The 5,892-nt window shown below is 36.2% G+C and overlaps 1 pseudogene; it reads right to left on the bottom strand.

Annotated features, from left to right (window-relative positions):
* Positions 1 to 343: 343 nt before the first annotated feature.
* Positions 344 to 1,707, bottom strand: LOC138879317 (uncharacterized mitochondrial protein AtMg00810-like; annotated as a pseudogene).
* Between the last annotated feature and the right edge of the window lie 4,185 nt (positions 1,708 to 5,892).

Genomic DNA, 5,892 nt, shown 5'->3' with positions numbered 1-5,892 from the left:
TAGAAGTAGTAGTTAAAGACATTATAAATTTCTTTGTAAACTTTAAACACTTGTTGGACGATATATATCTCTAACACTAAATTGTACGTGTAATTCGTTCTTTTATATGATTTACACGTGGATTGATGTCAATTTTATAAATTTGCACGAGAGAAATGATGTGAAGAACATGAGAGGAAGAGCAGAGCAGAGCAGAGAGAGATGAGAGAAAAATCTCATTTTCTGTTATGTCTAAAAACTGTACATTGCTACAGTTAAAATTACGAATTACCGATTAACTACCACCTTAACCATACTAACATCTAACTATAGTTACTATTAATCTAACTATGGTTAAATTAACTTAGTCTATACAGTCAACCTGGATCATGACACTTATTACATATCTCATTACTCTCTTCAAGTTAGGACCAATGAAAATATTTTTGAGGCCTAGCTTGGACATTAAGGGAGTGTGCTGAAGACTACTCAAGCCCTTGGTTAAGAAGATATCAGCAGGTTGATCTGCAGACCTCAAGTAGACTGTTTGAACCAAGCCTAAATGAATCTTCTCACGGATGAAATAACAATCAATGTCAATATGTTTCGTTCGTTCATGGAGCACAGGATTGGTAGCAATTTGTATTGCTGATTTACTGCCACAATGAAGAGGAACAGGCAATGTGAGAGCAACACTCAATTCATTAAACAGACCAACAATCCACAAAATCTCAGCCACTGTTGATGCTAGACTACGATATTCTGCCTCAGCCGAACTCCTGAAAATATTACTTTGCATCTTGGACTTTGATGAAATGAGGGAATCACCAAACTGCACCAAGTAACCAGTGACTGATTTCCTGGTATTAGAGCAAGCTGCCCAATCATCATCACAATAAGCCTTTAATTGTATAGATGAAGTAGCTGAGATAAGAATTCCTAGACCTAGACGTTGTTTGATGTACCTAACCACCCTAAGAGTTGCTTCTATGTGAGAATTCTGGGAGCTTGCATGAACTGACTTAGACATTGTACAGCAAAGGAAATGTCTAGCCTTGTAATTGTCAAATAGAGAAGTCTGCCTATCAATCTTTGATAGGCACTAGGATCTGCAAGTACGGAATCATCTTTAAGACCAAGATGATCATCATATGTAACTGAGGTGAGTTTCTGATTGATCTCAACAGGAGCATGAACAGGCTTAGATCCTACGAGACCAATATCTGAGATGAGCTCAAGAGCATATTTTCTCTGATGCAACAAGATCCCTTCTTTGCTTTTGGCAAATTAAATGCCCAAAAAATGTCTCAACTCTCCCAGGTCTTTGATTTTGAATTTTTGATGCAGAATATGTTTGGTAGCAGAAATAAGGTCTGAATTATCACCAGTAATCAGAAGGTCATCAACGTGAACCAAAACAACTACAATATGAGAGTCATGTTTTTTAGTGAATATGGAATAGTCAAAATAGCTTTGCTGGAATCCTGAATTAAGAAGTGTTGTAGTCAACTTAATATTCCATTGCCTCGAAGCTTGCTTAAGTCCATAGAGGGACTTAAACAATCTGCACACCTGTGACTTTGCTTGTTGATGGGAGAAGCCTTCAGGTAAGGTCATGTACACTTCTTCCTCCAAATCTCCTTGCAAGAAAGCATTGTAAACATTCATTTGATAGAGATTCCATCCTTTGGCTGCTGCTATGGATATTACAGACCTGACAGTAACCATTTTAACTACTAGTGGAAAAGTTTCTTGATAATCCAATTCCTCCTTTTGACTGTACCCTTTATCCATTAATCATGCCTTATATATTTCAACTTCCCTATTGTATGTGTAATTGATTTTGTACATCCGTTTGCATTCAATTGCCTTTTCTCTTGGAGACAATGATACCACCTTACATGTCTTGTTGTCCTCCAATGCTTGTATCTCTGCTTTCATAGCTTCAATCTATTTCACATCCTTAGTTGCCTCATGATAGGAACTTGGTTCAATCTCAGAAGACAACTGCGTGATGTAGGCCTAGTATGAAGTTGATAATCCTTTATACTGAATAAAATCACCAATAGGATATTTGCAATGAACTGCAATAGAAGAATTGGACTTTTGTTGTGCTCCAATTTAATCCTTAAGCCAAATAGGAGGCTTAGTAGTTCTATCTGACCTTCTCAATTCCCCAGTATCATTTGTGTATCCTTCATGTCTCTCATCAATTATTTCTTCTATAGGTGGCAACATAGAATTAGGAGATGAATTACTGATTCTAGGAATATGCTCAGCAATTATAGGAGATGCAGGTGGAACTAAACTGTCCCTTTCTCCATGCCCCTTTCTCCATCATTAAGATAGAACAATAGGAGGCTGATCAATAGGATAATCAAGCCTCTGAAACTCATTTATAGAAAAAGAAGAACCTTGAGTGAAACCTTGGAATGGATATACATCTTCATGAAATAGCACATCTCTACTAAAAACGAATGTCTTGTGTTCAATATCATACAATCTATACCCCTTTTGTGTACTTGCATACCCCAGAAATACTGACCTTATAAACTTAAAAGCAAATTTATCACCCCTTGAGAAGTTAGTTGCAAAACATAGGAATCATATGATCCTCATATGTGACAAAGAAGGTTGTCTCCCATATAGGACTTCAAAAGGTGACTTGTTTCCTAGTATGGTAGAAAGAACTCTGTTTCTTATGTACACAGTTGTATCTACACAGTCACCCGAAAACCTCACTGGCAAATGCCCCTGAAATCTGATAGCCCTTGTAGTTTCCAAAATATGCCTGTGCCTCCTTTTCGCTCCTCTATTTTGTTGAGGAGTGTGTGGACAAGAGATTTGATGAATAATCCCATGCATTTGAAACAAATTAGCACAATTATGATTGAAGAACTCAGAATCATTGTCTGACCTAAAACACTTGATCATTCAACCAAATTGAGTTTTCACCATAATGATGAAATTATTGAGGACTATAATAACATCAGACTTAAGATGTAACAGGAAAATCCAAATCCATCTAGAATGATCATCAACCATTGTGAGAAAATATCTCTTTCCACTATATGTAGGAACTTTATAGGGTCCCCAAACATCTATATGTGTCAAATAAAAAACATGATCTGCTTTGCTACTACTAACTGGAAAAGGTATCCTAGATTGCCTTGCTAATGGACATATGCCACATGGGCTTATTTCTGCTATACTACTGCTATTAATACTAGGAATCTTCTTAAAAACTTGAACTAGAACATGTCCCATTCTCTTGTACCATAGCTCAGCTTCATTCCTGTGTGCAGCCATTGCTAAGGATCTAACTGTATTCTTGTTTCTTCTTTGTAAATGCAACACATATAGGCCTTCTTCTTCTTTACCAATCTCCTTCACCCTTCCAGTGAAGAGATCCTGAAAGATGCAAACATTTAGAAAGAATGCACCACAACAGTTTAAAGCTTTTGTCAATTGAGAAACAAAGAAAAGTTTAAACTTGAAAGCTAGTACACATAAGACATTGTTAATGGTATCACCTCCATATAATTGACAACTACCAACATGTGACACCTTAGTAGATTATCCAGTAGGCAGCTACACATTTCCTGCATTACCTACTAACAATTTGTCATGTAAAATTTGTTCATTACTAACCATATGGTTTGTGGATCCAGTATCTACTATCCACTTCTCATCAGCTTTTTGTTCATAAGTGACATTACCTGCCATGTGCACACTAACAGAGGATTAAGAGACTGATGCCTTGATCAATAGGCTTAGGATCTGATTGTACTGTTCATGAGTGAACATCTGCATAGGTCATAAGTTTTATTGTCCCTGATGAATGTGCTGCTCAGAGGTGTACCCTTGCATAGGTCCCAAATTGTTCTGCTCCTCAGTCATCATGCTTGGAGAAGGTGAGATCTGCTGGTTCTTTGAACTTCCAACCATATTAGCTCTTTTCTGAGGCTTAAAATGTGTTGGATAGCCTATTAGTTTGTAGCAATTGGCCTTCAAATGTCCCTTATTATTGCAGTAATCACATTTCATCAACTTATAACATTCTTCCTTCGTGTGGCCTTTCAAGTGACAGAAATCACATTCAATATTGAAGTTTCTCCTTTGCTTTTGACCAAGTTTAGAGCTAAATAATGTTGTAGGATCTATAGATTCAGCACAATAACTACCTCATGCTACCATTTTTTGACTTTCATCCTGAAGGATCATAGCACACGCTTGATTGACAGTCGGAATTTTAGATTTCATTAAGATTTGTCTACGTGCTTGGCTATAGCCATCATTTAATTCCATTAGAAATTCAACCGTTGATACTCCTGACATTCAGTGAATTTCTTCGATTTATCACAACAAATAGGAGGAGGCATAATCGAGTCATATTCATCCCACAAGTCTTTTAATTTCGAACAATAAACTGAAACAAAGGATATACCTTGTGTTAATGTGAAAATCTCCCTGTGTAGGTAGTACATTCATGATGCATGCACTTTATCTAAACGTTCCCAAAGATTGGACCAAATTGCATATGCACTTGACCGGAACAATACTTCACTCAACAAATCGCGACTCACATTATGCATAATCCACAATTTCAAAATAGCATTGCAACAATCCCATAGATTTGCATATTTATCTCCATAAGTATCACGAGTTATCGACCCGTCTACAAACCCTAATTTGTTCCGCATAAGCAACGAAACCTCCATCGCTTGACTCCAGATCGTATAGTTTTCCGTTCCTAACAACTGGAAGCCAAAAGATAATGCTCCTGGTGTGTCAGAAGGATGAAAATACAATGGATGATTGTGATCTATCACAATCGTTGATTGATCTGAGACTTCGTCTCCGACCATGAGTATTTAGGGTTCCGACGAGTAGTTGGTGATTCCGACTGAAAATTTTGATAAATAAATGACGAGCCTCTCGTTTTTAACAATTCTCAGCGAAAATCTGTAGATTCAATCGTCTAAATGCTCTGATATCATGTCAATTTTATGAATTTGCACGAGAGAAATGAAGTGAAGAACATGAGAGGAAAAGCAGAGCAGCGAGAGAGATGAGAGAAAAATCTCATTTTCTGTTATGTCTAAAAATTGTACATTGCTACAGTTAAAACACGAATTACCGACTAACTACCACCTTAACCATACTAACATCTAACTATAGTTACTACTAATCTGACCATGATTAAATTAACTAAGCCTACACAGTCAACCTAGATCATGACACGTATTACATCTCTCATTAATTGATTAATTTTTTTTTCATGTGTTAAAAAGCTTTCCTTTTTAGTGGATAAGCTGAAGAGAGGGCTCAGAGTAAAGAGCGAGAGAGAATTCACCCAACGAGAGTATACATGAAGCAAAATTTGTGAGGTCGGATTAAGAAAGAGAAGCCTAGAACAACAAAAAGAATTAATTTGTCAGACCCACTATATGGGATTATACTTAGTATATTATTGCTGTTGTTGTATCAGATTAATATGTCACAGATAAATAATAGTAATAATTTGATTAATTTTGCTAGAAAAGACAAGAAAGAATGTTTTATGTGAAGATGTTATTAATTGAGAGTCAACTTCTTTTAGATTTTTGAAAAATATTTTATGTAGTTGTCAAATATGTAAAAAAAAAAAATTCAAAAAAACATGAAGAATTTACACCTAAATTCACATCAAAATTAGTTTTTTGACCTTGGTACTTCGAGCACCTCTTTGTAAATTGGGAGAGAGGGAGGATAAGATTTTCTTAATCTTATGATCCTACTCAAACTTTTGAGGTCTGGGGTTGAATTGCTAAAGCTTAAACTTAAGGAACGTAATTGTAATATTCCCGTTTCCATGTACTTGTCTTGTAGTGAATTTACTGCATGTCCAAGCGACCCAAAGTAAGAAGTGTC

The sequence above is a fragment of the Nicotiana sylvestris genome, chromosome 10, assembly GCF_000393655.2.
Source record: "Nicotiana sylvestris chromosome 10, ASM39365v2, whole genome shotgun sequence".
In the NCBI taxonomy this organism is placed as follows: domain Eukaryota; kingdom Viridiplantae; phylum Streptophyta; class Magnoliopsida; order Solanales; family Solanaceae; genus Nicotiana; species Nicotiana sylvestris.
The sequence above is the reverse complement of the archived record's forward strand: the minus strand, read 5'-3'. Positions and strand labels throughout refer to the sequence as shown.